Source organism: Salvelinus fontinalis, chromosome 14 (assembly GCF_029448725.1).
Source record: "Salvelinus fontinalis isolate EN_2023a chromosome 14, ASM2944872v1, whole genome shotgun sequence".
In the NCBI taxonomy this organism is placed as follows: domain Eukaryota; kingdom Metazoa; phylum Chordata; class Actinopteri; order Salmoniformes; family Salmonidae; genus Salvelinus; species Salvelinus fontinalis.
The window spans coordinates 14,180,937-14,200,073 of NC_074678.1; the positions used below are offsets into that span (position 1 = coordinate 14,180,937).

Consider the following 19,137-nt stretch of genomic DNA (forward strand, 5'->3'; position numbering starts at 1 on the left):
CAGATACTGGGACGGACACACACACACACACACACACTCAGATACTGGGACGGGGACACACACACACACACACACACACAGATACTGGGACGGACACACACACACACACACACACTCAGATACTGGGACGGACACACGCACACACACACACACACACATATACTGGGACGGGGACACACACACACACACACACACACACAGATACTGGGACGGGGACACACACACACACACACACACAGATACTGGGACGGACACACACACACACACACACACACACACACACACACACAGATACTGGGACGGACACACACACACACACACACACACACACAGATACTGGGACGGGGACACACACACACACACACACACAGATACTGGGACGGGGGGACACACACACAGATACTGGGACGGGGACACACACACACAGATACTGGGACGGACACACACACACACAGATACTGGGACGGGGACACACACACACACGCAAACACAGATACTGGGACGGGGACACACACACACACAAACACAGATACTGGGACGGGGACACACACACACACACACACACACAGATACTTGGACGGACACACACACACACACACACATATATTGGGACGGGGACACACACACACACAGATACTGGGACGGGGACACACACACACACACAGATACTGGGACGGGGACACACACACAGATACTGGGACGGGGACACACACACACAGATACTGGGACGGACACACACACACACACAGATACTGGGACGGGGACACACACACACACACACACAGATACTGGGACGGGGACACACACACACAGATACTGGGACGGGGACACACACACACAGATACTGGGACGGACACACACACACAGATACTGGGACGGGGACACACACACACACGCAAACACAGATACTGGGACGGGGACACACACACACACACACACACACAGATACTTGGACGGACACACACACACACACACACATATATTGGGACGGGGACACACACACACACAGATACTGGGACGGACACACACACACACACACAGATACGGGGACACACACACAGATACTGGGACGGGGACACACACACACAGATACTGGGACGGACACACACACACACACAGATACTGGGACGGGGACACACACACACACACACAGATACTGGGACGGACACACACACACACACACACACACACACACACACACACACACACACAGATACTGCGACGGACACACACACACAGAGACTGGGACGGGGACACACACACACACAGATACTGGGACGGGGACACACACACACACACACAGAGACTGGGACGGGGACACACACAGATACTGGGACGGACACACACACACGCACAGATACTGGGACAGGGACACACACACACACACACACACACACACACACATACTGGGATGGACGGACACACACACACACACACACACACATACTGGGATGGACGGACACACACACACACACACACACACACACACACACATACTGGGATGGACACACACACACACACACACACACACACACTGGGATACACACACACACACACACACACTGGGATACACACACACACACACACACTGGGATACACACACACACACACACACACACACACACACACACTGGGATACACACACACACACACATACTGGGATACACACACACACACATACTGGGATACACACACACACACATACTGGGATGGACACACACACACACACACACACACACATACTGGGATGGACACACACACACACACACACACACTGGGATGGACACACACACACACACACACACATACTGGGATGGACACACACACACACACACACACTGGGACGGGGACACACACACACACACACACACACACACACACACAGATACTGGGACTGACACACACACACACACACACACACACACAGATACTGGGACGGGGACACACACACACACACACAGATACTGGGACGGGGACACACACACACACATATACTGGGACGGGGACACACACACACACACACACAGATACTGGGACGGGGACACACACACACACACACACAGATACTGGGACGGACACACACACACACACACACACACAGATACTGGGACGGGGACACACACACACACACACACACACACACACACACACACACACACACACAGATACTGGGACGGGGACACACACACACACACACACACACACACAGATACTGGGACGGGGACACACACACACACACACACACACACACACACACACACAGATACTGGGACGGGGACACACACACACACACACACACACACACAGATACTGGGACGGACACACACACACACACACAGATACTGGGACGGACACACACACACACACACAGATACTGGGACGGACACACACACACACACACAGATACTGGGACGGACACACACACACACACAGATACTGGGACGGGGACACACACACACACACAGATACTGGGACGGGGACACACACACACACACACACAGATACTGGGACGGACACACACACACACACACACACACACACACACACACACACAGATACTGGGATGGACACACACACACACACACACACACATACATACAGATCCTGGGACGGGGACACACACACACACACACACAGATACTGGGACGGGGACACACACACACACACAGATACTGGGACGGACACACACACACACACACACACACAGATACTGGGACGGACACACACACACACACACACACACACACACACACACACACACACACACACACAGATACTGGGACGGGGACACACACACACACACACAGATACTGGGACGGACACACACACACACACAAACACACACACAGATACTGGGACGGGGACACACACACACACACACACACACACACACACACACACATACACAGATACTGGGACGGACACACACACACACACACACACACAGATACTGGGACGGGGACACACACACACACACACACACACAGATACTGGGACGGACACACACACACACACACACACACACACAGATACTGGGACGGACACACACACACACACACACACACACACAGATACTGGGACGGACACACACACACACACACACACAGATAATGGGACGAACACACACACACACACACACACACACACACACAGATAATGGGACGGACACACACACACACACACAAACACACACACAGATACTGGGACGGACACACACACACACACACACACACACACACAGATACTGGGACACACACACACACACACACACAGATACTGGGACACACACACACACACACAGATACTGGGACGGGGACACACACACACACACACACACACACAGATACTGGGACGGACACACACACACACACACACACACACACACACACACACACACACACAGATACTGGGACGGACACACACACACACAACACACACACACACACAGATACTGGGACGGGGACACACACACACACAGATACTGGGACGGACACGCACACACACACACACACACACACAGATACTGGGACGGACACACACACACACACACAGATACTGGGACGGGGACACACAGACACACACACAGATACTGGGACGGGGACACACACACACACACACAGATACTGGGACGGGGACACACACACACACACACAGATACTGGGACGGGGACACAAACACACACACACAGATACTGGGACGGGGACACACACACACACACACAGAGACTGGGACGGGGACACACACACACACACAGATACTGGGACGGACACACACACAGATACTGGGACGGACACACACACACACACACACGCACAGATACTGGGACAGGGACACACACACACACACACACACACGCACACAGATACTGGGACGGACACACACACACACAGATACTGGGACGGACACACACACACACACACACAGATACTGGGACGGACACACACACACACAGATACTGGGACGGACACACACACACACACACACACACACACACACACACACAGATACTTGCACGGACACACACACACACACACACACACACACACACACACACACACACACACAGATACTGGGATGGACACACACACACACACACAGATACTGGGATGGACACACACACACACACACAGATACTGGGACGGATGGACACACACACACACACACACACACACACACACACATACTGGGATGGACACACACACACACACACACACACACACACACACAGATACTGGGACGGACACACACACACACACATACACACATACTGGGATGGACACACACACACACACACACACACACAGATACTGGGACGGACACACACACACACACACACAGATACTGGGACGGACACACACACACACACACACACACAGATACTGGGACGGACACACACACACACACACACGCACACAGATACTGGGACGGACACACACACACACACAGATACTGGGACGGACACACACACACACACACACACAGATACTGGGACGGACACACACACACACAGATACTGGGACGGACACACACACACACACACACAGATACTTGGACGGACACACACACACACACACACAGATACTGGGATGGACACACACACACACACACACACACACAGATACTGGGACGGACACACACACACACACACACACACACACACAGATACTGGGACGGACACACACACACACACACACACACAGATACTGGGACGGACACACACACACACACAGATACTGGGATGGACACACACACACACACACACACACACACACACACACAGATACTGGGACGGACACACACACACACACACTGGGAAGGGGACACACACACACACAGATACTGGGACGGGGACACACACACACACACACAGATTCTGGGACGGGGACACACACACACACACACAGATACTGGGACGGGGACACACACACACAGATACTGGGACGGACACACACAGATACTGGGACGGACACACACACACACAGATACTGGGACGGACACACACACACACACAGATACTGGGACGGAAACACACACACACACACACATACTGGGACGGACACACACAGACACACACACAGATACTGGGACGGACACACACACACACACACACAGATACTGGGACGGACACACACACACACACACACAGATACTGGGACGGACACACACACACACACACACACACACACACATACTGGGACACACACACATACTGGGACACACACATACACACAGATACTGGGGGACACACACATACTGGGACACACACACACACAGATACTGGGACACACACACGCATACTGGGACACACACACACACACACACACAGATATTTGGACGGACACACACACACACACACGGACACACACACACACCGATACTGGGACGGACACACACAGATACTGGGACGGACACACACAGATACTGGGACGGACACACACACACACAGATACTGGGACGGACACACACACACACACAGATACTGGGACGGACACACCCACACACACAGATACTGGGACGGACACACACACACACATATACTGGGACGGACACACACACACACACAGATACTGGGACGGACACACACACACACACAGATACTGGGACGGACACACACAGATACTGGGACGGACACACACAGATACTGGGACGGACACACACAGATACTGGGACGGACACACACAGATACTGGGACGGACACACACACACACACAGATACTGGGATGGACACACACACACACACACACACACACACACACACACAGATACTGGGACGGACACACACACACACACACACAGATACTGGGACGGACACACACACACACACACACAGATACTGGGACGGACACACACACACACACACACACAGATACTGGGACGGACACACACACACACACACACACACACACACACACACACACACACACACACACACAGATACTGGGACGGACACACACACACACAGATACTGGGACGGACACACACACACACAACACACACACACACACAGATACTGGGACGGGGACACACACACACACAGATACTGGGACGGGGACACACACACACACAGATACTGGGACGGACACGCACACACACACACACACACAGATACTGGGACGGACACACACACACACACACACAGATACTGGGACGGGGACACACAGACACACACACAGATACTGGGACGGGGACACACACACACACACACAGATACTGGGACGGACACACACACACACACACACACAGATACTGGGACGGGGACACACACACACACACACAGAGACTGGGACGGGGACACACACACACACACAGATACTGGGACGGACACACACACAGATACTGGGACGGACACACACACACACACACACACACGCACAGATACTGGGACAGGAACACACACACACACACACACACACGCACACAGATACTGGGACGGACACACACACACACAGATACTGGGACGGACACGCACACACACAGATACTGGGACGGACACACACACACACACACACACACAGATACTTGCACGGACACACACACACACACACACACAGATACTGGGATGGACACACACACACACACACAGATACTGGGACGGATGGACACACACACACACACACACACATACTGGGATGGACACACACACACACACACACACACACACACACAGATACTGGGACGGACACACACACACACACACATACACACATACTGGGATGGACACACACACACACACACACACAGATACTGGGACGGACACACACACACACACACACACACAGATACTGGGACGGACACACACACACACACACACGCACACAGATACTGGGACGGACACACACACACACACAGATACTGGGACGGACACACACACACACAGATACTGGGACGGACACACACACACACAGATACTGGGACGGACACACACACACACACACAGATACTTGGACGGACACACACACACACACACAGATACTGGGATGGACACACACACACACACACACAGATACTGGGACGGACACACACACACACACACACACACACAGATACTGGGACGGACACACACACACACACACACACACACAGATACTGGGACGGACACACACACACACACAGATACTGGGATGGACACACACACACACACACACACACACACACACACACACACACACACACACACACACACAGATACTGGGACGGACACACACACACACACACTGGGAAGGGGACACACACACACACAGATACTGGGACGGGGACACACACACACACACACAGATACTGGGACGGGGACACACACATACACACACAGATACTGGGACGGGGACACACACACACAGATACTGGGACGGACACACACAGATACTGGGACGGACACACACACACACAGATACTGGGACGGACACACACACACACACACACATACTGGGACGGACACACACACACACACACACATACTGGGACGGACACACACAGACACACACACAGATACTGGGACGGACACACACACACACACAGATACTGGGACGGACACACACACACACACACAGATACTGGGACGGACACACACACACACACACAGATACTGGGACGGGGACACACACACACACACACACACACACACATACTGGGACACACACACATACTGGGACACACACACACACACAGATACTGGGACACACACACATACTGGGACACACACACACACACACAGATACTGGGGGACACACACATACTGGGACACACACACACACACAGATATTTGGACGGACACACAGATACTGGGACGGGGACACACACACACACACACAGATACTGGGACGGGGACACACACATACACACACAGATACTGGGACGGGGACACACACACACAGATACTGGGACGGACACACACAGATACTGGGACGGACACACACACACACAGATACTGGGACGGACACACACACACACACACAGATACTGGGACGGACACACACACACACACACACATACTGGGACGGACACACACAGACACACACACAGATACTGGGACGGACACACACACACACACACACAGATACTGGGACGGACACACACACACACACACAGATACTGGGACGGGGACACACACACACACACACACACACACACACACATACTGGGACACACACACATACTGGGACACACACACACACACAGATACTGGGACACACACACATACTGGGACACACACACACACACACAGATACTGGGACACACACACACACAGATACTGGGACACACACACACACAGATATTTGGACGGACACACACACACACACACGGATACACACACACACCGATACTGGGACGGACACACACAGATACTGGGACGGACACACACAGATACTGGGACGGACACACACACACACAGATACTGGGACGGACACACACACACACACAGATACTGGGACGGACACACCCACACACACAGATACTGGGACGGACACACACACACACATATACTGGGACGGACACACACACACACACATACTGGGACGGACACACACATATACTGGGACGGACACACACACACACACAGATACTGGGACGGACACACACAGATACTGGGACGGACACACACAGATACTGGGATGGACACACACACACACACACACACACACACACAGATACTGGGACGGACACACACACACACACACACACAGATACTGGGACGGACACACACACACACACACACACACAGATACTGGGACGGACACACACACACACACACACAGATACTGGGACGGACACACACACACACACACACACACACAGATACTGGGACGGACACACACACACACACACACACAGATACTGTGACGGACACACACACACACACAGATACTGGGATGGACACACACACACACACACAGATACTGGGACGGACACACACACACACAGATACTGGGACGGACACACACACACACACACACAGATACTGGGACGGACACACACACACACAGATACTGGGACGGACACACACACACACAGATACTGGGACGGACACACACACACACAGATACTGGGACGGACACACACACACACACACACACACAGATACTGGGACGGACACACACACACACACACACACACACAGATACTGGGACGGACACACACACACACACACACAGATACTGGGACGGACACACACACACACACACACAGATACTGGGACGGACACACACACACACACAGATACTGGGACGGACACACACACACACACACAGATACTGGGACGGACACACACACACACACACACACACACACACAGATACTGGGACTGACACACACACACACACAGATACTGGGACGGACACACACACACACACACACACATACTGGGACACACACACATACTGGGACACACACACACACACACAGATACTGGGACACACACACACACAGATACTGGGACAGACACACACACATACTGGGACACACACAGATACTGGGACACACACACATACTGGGACACACACACACACACACAGATACTGGGACACACACACACAGATACTGGGACACACACACACATACTGGGACACACACACACACACATACTGGGACACACACACACACACACAGATATTTGGACGGACACACACACACACACACGGACACACACACACACAGATACTGGGACGGACACACACAGATACTGGGACGGACACACACAGATACTGGGACGGACACACACAGATACTGGGACGGACACACACACACACAGATACTGGGATGGACACACACACACACACAGATACTGGGACACACACACACACAGATACTGGGACACACACACATACTGGGACACACACACACACAGAGATACTGGGACACACACACATACTGGGACACACACACACACACACACACATACTGGGACACACACACATACTGGGACACACACACACAGATACTGGGACACACACACACATACTGGGACACACACACACATACTGGGACACACACACACACAGATATTTGGACGGACACACACACACACACACGGACACACACACACACCGATACTGGGACACACACACACCGATACTGGGACACACACACACAGATACTGGGACACACACACACAGATACTGGGACGGACACACACACACACACACAGATACTGGGACACACACACACAGATACTGGGACGGACACACACACACACACAGATACTGGGACTGACACACACACACACAGATACTGGGACACACACACACACAGATACTGGGACAGACACACACACATACTGGGACACACACACACACAGATACTGGGACACACACACATACTGGGACACACACACACACACACAGATACTGGGACACACACACACAGATACTGGGACACACACACACACACAGAGACTGGGACGGGGACACACACACACACACAGATACTGGGACGGACACACACACAGATACTGGGACGGACACACACACACACACACACACACGCACAGATACTGGGACAGGGACACACACACACACACACGCACACAGATACTGGGACGGACACACACACACACAGATACTGGGACGGACACGCACACACACAGATACTGGGACACACACACACACACACACACACACACACACACACACACACACACACACACACACACACACACACACACACACACACACACAGATACTGGGACGGGGACACACACACACACAGATACTGGGACGGACACGCACACACACACACAGATACTGGGACGGGGACACACAGACACACACACAGATACTGGGACGGGGACACACACACACACACACAGATACTGGGACGGGGACACACACACACACACACAGATACTGGGACGGGGACACACACACACACACACAGATACTGGGACGGACACACACACACACACACACAGATACTGGGACGGGGACACACACACACACACACAGAGACTGGGACGGGGACACACACACACACACAGATACTGGGACGGACACACACACAGATACTGGGACGGACACACACACACACACACACGCACAGATACTGGGACAGGGACACACACACACACACACACACACGCACACAGATACTGGGACGGACACACACACACACAGATACTGGGACGGACACACACACACACACACACACAGATACTGGGACGGACACGCACACACACAGATACTGGGACGGACACACACACACACACACACACACACACACACACACAGATACTTGCACGGACACACACACACACACACACACACACACACACACACACACACAGATACTGGGATGGACACACACACACACACACAGATACTGGGATGGACACACACACACACACACAGATACTGGGACGGATGGACACACACACACACACACACACACACACACACACATACTGGGATGGACACACACACACACACACACACACACACACAGATACTGGGACGGACACACACACACACACATACACACATACTGGGATGGACACACACACACACACACACACACACACACACAGATACTGGGACGGACACACACACACACACACACACACACAGATACTGGGACGGACACACACACACACACACACACACAGATACTGGGACGGACACACACACACACACACACGCACACAGATACTGGGACGGACACACACACACACACAGATACTGGGACGGACACACACACACACACACACACAGATACTGGGACGGACACACACACACACAGATACTGGGACGGACACACACACACACACACACAGATACTTGGACGGACACACACACACACACACACACAGATACTGGGATGGACACACACACACACACACACACACACACACACAGATACTGGGACGGACACACACACACACACACACACACACACAGATACTGGGACGGACACACACACACACACACACACACACACAGATACTGGGACGGACACACACACACACACACACACACACAGATACTGGGACGGACACACACACACACACAGATACTGGGATGGACACACACACACACACACACACACACACACAGATACTGGGACGGACACACACACACACACACTGGGAAGGGGACACACACACACACAGATACTGGGACGGGGACACACACACACACACACAGATACTGGGACGGGGACACACACACACACACACACACAGATACTGGGACGGGGACACACACACACAGATACTGGGACGGACACACACAGATACTGGGACGGACACACACACACACAGATACTGGGACGGACACACACACACACACAGATACTGGGACGGAAACACACACACACACACACATACTGGGACGGAAACACACACACACACACACATACTGGGACGGACACACACAGACACACACACAGATACTGGGACGGACACACACACACACACACACAGATACTGCGACGGACACACACACACACACACACACAGATACTGGGACGGGGACACACACACACACACACACACACATACTGGGACACACACACATACTGGGACACACACATACACACAGATACTGGGGGACACACACATACTGGGACACACACACACACAGATACTGGGACACACACACGCATACTGGGACACACACACACACACACACACACAGATATTTGGACGGACACACACACACACACACGGACACACACACACACCGATACTGGGACGGACACACACAGATACTGGGACGGACACACACAGATACTGGGACGGACACACACACACACAGATACTGGGACGGACACACACACACACACAGATACTGGGACGGACACACCCACACACACAGATACTGGGACGGACACACACACACACACATATACTGGGACGGACACACACACACACACATACTGGGACGGACACACACACACACACAGATACTGGGACGGACACACACAGATACTGGGACGGACACACACAGATACTGGGACGGACACACACAGATACTGGGACGGACACACACAGATACTGGGACGGACACACACAGATACTGGGACGGACACACACACACACACAGATACTGGGATGGACACACACACACACACACACACACACACACACAGATACTGGGACGGACACACACACACACACACACAGATACTGGGACGGACACACACACACACACAGATACTGGGACGGACACACACACACACACACACACAGATACTGGGACGGACACACACACACACACACACACACACAGATACTGGGACGGACACACACACACACAGATACTGGGACGGACACACACACACACAACACACACACACACACAGATACTGGGACGGGGACACACACACACACAGATACTGGGACGGGGACACACACACACACAGATACTGGGACGGACACGCACACACACACACACACACACACAGATACTGGGACGGACACACACACACACACACAGATACTGGGACGGGGACACACAGACACACACACAGATACTGGGACGGGGACACACACACACACACACAGATACTGGGACGGGGACACACACACACACACACACAGATACTGGGACGGGGACACACACACACACACACAGAGACTGGGACGGGGACACACACACACACACAGAAACTGGGACGGACACACACACAGATACTGGGACGGACACACACACACACACACACACACACGCACAGATACTGGGACAGGGACACACACACACACACACACACACACGCACACAGATACTGGGACGGACACACACACACACAGATACTGGGACGGACACGCACACACACAGATACTGGGACGGACACACACACACACACACACACACACAGATACTTGCACGGACACACACACACACACACACACAGATACTGGGATGGACACACACACACACACACAGATACTGGGACGGATGGACACACACACACACACACACACATACTGGGATGGACACACACACACACACACACACACACACACACAGATACTGGGACGGACACACACACACACACACATACACACATACTGGGATGGACACACACACACACACACACACACACACAGATACTGGGACGGACACACACACACACACACACACACACAGATACTGGGACGGACACACACACACACACACACGCACACAGATACTGGGACGGACACACACACACACACAGATACTGGGACGGACACACACACACACAGATACTGGGACGGACACACACACACACAGATACTGGGACGGACACACACACACACACACACAGATACTTGGACGGACACACACACACACACACAGATACTGGGATGGACACACACACACACACACACAGATACTGGGACGGACACACACACACACACACACACACACACACACACACACACACACACAGATACTGGGACGGACACACACACACACACACAGATACTGGGATGGACACACACACACACACACACACACACACACACACACACAGATACTGGGACGGACACACACACACACACACTGGGAAGGGGACACACACACACACACAGATACTGGGACGGGGACACACACACACACACACAGATACTGGGACGGGGACACACACATACACACACAGATACTGGGACGGGGACACACACACACAGATACTGGGACGGACACACACAGATACTGGGACGGACACACACACACACAGATACTGGGACGGACACACACACACACACACACATACTGGGACGGACACACACACACACACACACATACTGGGACGGACACACACAGACACACACACAGATACTGGGACGGACACACACACACACACAGATACTGGGACGGACACACACACACACACACAGATACTGGGACGGACACACACACACACACACAGATACTGGGACGGGGACACACACACACACACACACACACACACACATACTGGGACACACACACATACTGGGACACACACACACACACAGATACTGGGACACACACACATACTGGGACACACACACACACACACAGATACTGGGACACACACACACACAGATACTGGGACACACACACACACAGATATTTGGACGGACACACACACACAGATACTGGGACGGGGACACACACACACACACACAGATACTGGGACGGGGACACACACATACACACACAGATACTGGGACGGGGACACACACACAGATACTGGGACGGACACACACAGATACTGGGACGGACACACACACACACAGATACTGGGACGGACACACACACACACACACACATACTGGGACGGACACACACACACACACATACTGGGACGGACACACACAGACACACACACAGATACTGGGACGGACACACACACACACACACACAGATACTGGGACGGACACACACACACACACACACACAGATACTGGGACGGGGACACACACACACACACACACACACACACACATACTGGGACACACACACATACTGGGACACACACACACACACAGATACTGGGACACACACACATACTGGGACACACACACACACACACAGATACTGGGACACACACACACACAGATACTGGGACGGACACACACACACACACACACACACAGATACTGGGACGGACACACACACACACACACACGCACACAGATACTGGGACGGACACACACACACACACAGATACTGGGACGGACACACACACACACAGATACTGGGACGGACACACACACACACAGATACTGGGACGGACACACACACACACACACACAGATACTTGGACGGACACACACACACACACACAGATACTGGGATGGACACACACACACACACACACAGATACTGGGACGGACACACACACACACACACACACACACACACACACACACACACACACAGATACTGTGACGGACACACACACACACACACAGATACTGGGATGGACACACACACACACACACACACACACACAGATACTGGGACGGACACACACACACACACACTGGGAAGGGGACACACACACACACAGATACTGGGACGGGGACACACACACACACACACAGATACTGGGACGGGGACACACACATACACACACAGATACTGGGACGGGGACACACACACACAGATACTGGGACGGACACACACAGATACTGGGACGGACACACACACACACAGATACTGGGACGGACACACACACACACACACACATACTGGGACGGACACACACACACACACACACATACTGGGACGGACACACACAGACACACACACAGATACTGGGACGGACACACACACACACACAGATACTGGGACGGACACACACACACACACACAGATACTGGGACGGACACACACACACACACACAGATACTGGGACGGGGACACACACACACACACACACACACACACATACTGGGACACACACACATACTGGGACACACACACACACACAGATACTGGGACACACACACATACTGGGACACACACACACACACACAGATACTGGGACACACACACACACAGATACTGGGACACACACACACACAGATATTTGGACGGACACACACACACAGATACTGGGACGGGGACACACACACACACACACAGATACTGGGACGGGGACACACACATACACACACAGATACTGGGACGGGGACACACACACAGATACTGGGACGGACACACACAGATACTGGGACGGACACACACACACACAGATACTGGGACGGACACACACACACACACACACATACTGGGACGGACACACACACACACACATACTGGGACGGACACACACAGACACACACACAGATACTGGGACGGACACACACACACACACACACAGATACTGGGACGGACACACACACACACACACACAGATACTGGGACGGGGACACACACACACACACACACACACACACACATACTGGGACACACACACATACTGGGACACACACACACACACAGATACTGGGACACACACACATACTGGGACACACACACACACACACAGATACTGGGACACACACACACACAGATACTGGGACACACACACACACAGATACTGGGACACACACACACACAGATATTTGGACGGACACACACACACACACACGGACACACACACACACCGATACTGGGACGGACACACACAGATACTGGGACGGACACACACAGATACTGGGACGGACACACACACACACAGATACTGGGACGGACACACACACACACACACACAGATACTGGGACGGACACACCCACACACACAGATACTGGGACGGACACACACACACACATATACTGGGACGGACACACACACACACACATACTGGGACGGACACACACATATACTGGGACGGACACACACACACACACAGATACTGGGACGGACACACACAGATACTGGGACGGACACACACAGATACTGGGACGGACACACACACACACACAGATACTGGGATGGACACACACACACACACACACACACACACACAGATACTGGGACGGACACACACACACACACACACAGATACTGGGACGGACACACACACACACACACACAGATACTGGGACGGACACACACACACACACACACAGATACTGGGACGGACACACACACACACACACACACACACAGATACTGGGACGGACACACACACACACACACACACACACAGATACTGGGACGGACACACACACACACACACACACACAGATACTGGGACGGACACACACACACACACACACAGATACTGGGACGGACACACACACACACACACACACACACAGATACTGGGACGGACACACACACACACACACACACAGATACTGGGACGGACACACACACACACACAGATACTGGGATGGACACACACACACACACACAGATACTGGGACGGACACACACACACACACACACAGATACTGGGACGGACACACACACACACACACACAGATACTGGGACGGACACACACACACACAGATACTGGGACGGACACACACACACACAGATACTGGGACGGACACACACACACACAGATACTGGGACGGACACACACACACACACACACACACACAGATACTGGGACGGACACACACACACACACACACACACACACACAGATACTGGGACGGACACACACACACACACACACACACAGATACTGGGACGGACACACACACACACACACAGATACTGGGACGGACACACACACACACACAGATACTGGGACGGACACACACACACACACACACAGATACTGGGACGGGGACACACACACACACACACACACACACAGATACTGGGACGGACACACACACACACACAGATACTGGGACGGACACACACACACACACACACACATACTGGGACACACACACATACTGGGACACACACACACACAGATACTGGGACAGACACACACACATACTGGGACACACACAGATACTGGGACACACACACATACTGGGACACACACACACACACACAGATACTAGGACACACACACACAGATACTGGGACACACACACACATACTGGGACACACACACACACACATACTGGGACACACACACACACACACAGATATTTGGACGGACACACACACACACACACGGACACACACACACACAGATACTGGGACGGACACACACAGATACTGGGACGGACACACACAGATACTGGGACGGACACACACAGATACTGGGACGGACACACACAGATACTGGGATGGACACACACACACACACAGATACTGGGACACACACACACACAGATACTGGGACACACACACATACTGGGACACACACACACACAGAGATACTGGGACACACACACATACTGGGACACACACACACACACACAGATACTGGGACACACACACATACTGGGACACACACACACAGATACTGGGACACACACACACATACTGGGACACACACACACATACTGGGACACACACACACACAGATATTTGGACGGACACACACACACAGATATTTGGACGGACACACACACACACACACGGACACACACACACACCGATACTGGGACACACACACACCGATACTGGGACACACACACACAGATATTGGGACACACACACACAGATACTGGGACGGACACACACACACACACAGATACTGGGACACACACACACAGATACTGGGACGGACACACACACACACACAGATA

General features: G+C 52.7%; 1 protein-coding gene across 3 annotated transcripts in view; it reads left to right on the top strand.

The window, feature by feature from the left end:
* Window positions 1–19,137, top strand: part of LOC129869519 (PH domain leucine-rich repeat-containing protein phosphatase 1-like) — a 72,197-nt gene that overhangs the window by 41,156 nt on the left and 11,904 nt on the right. The gene's annotated exons all lie outside the window — the stretch shown is intronic.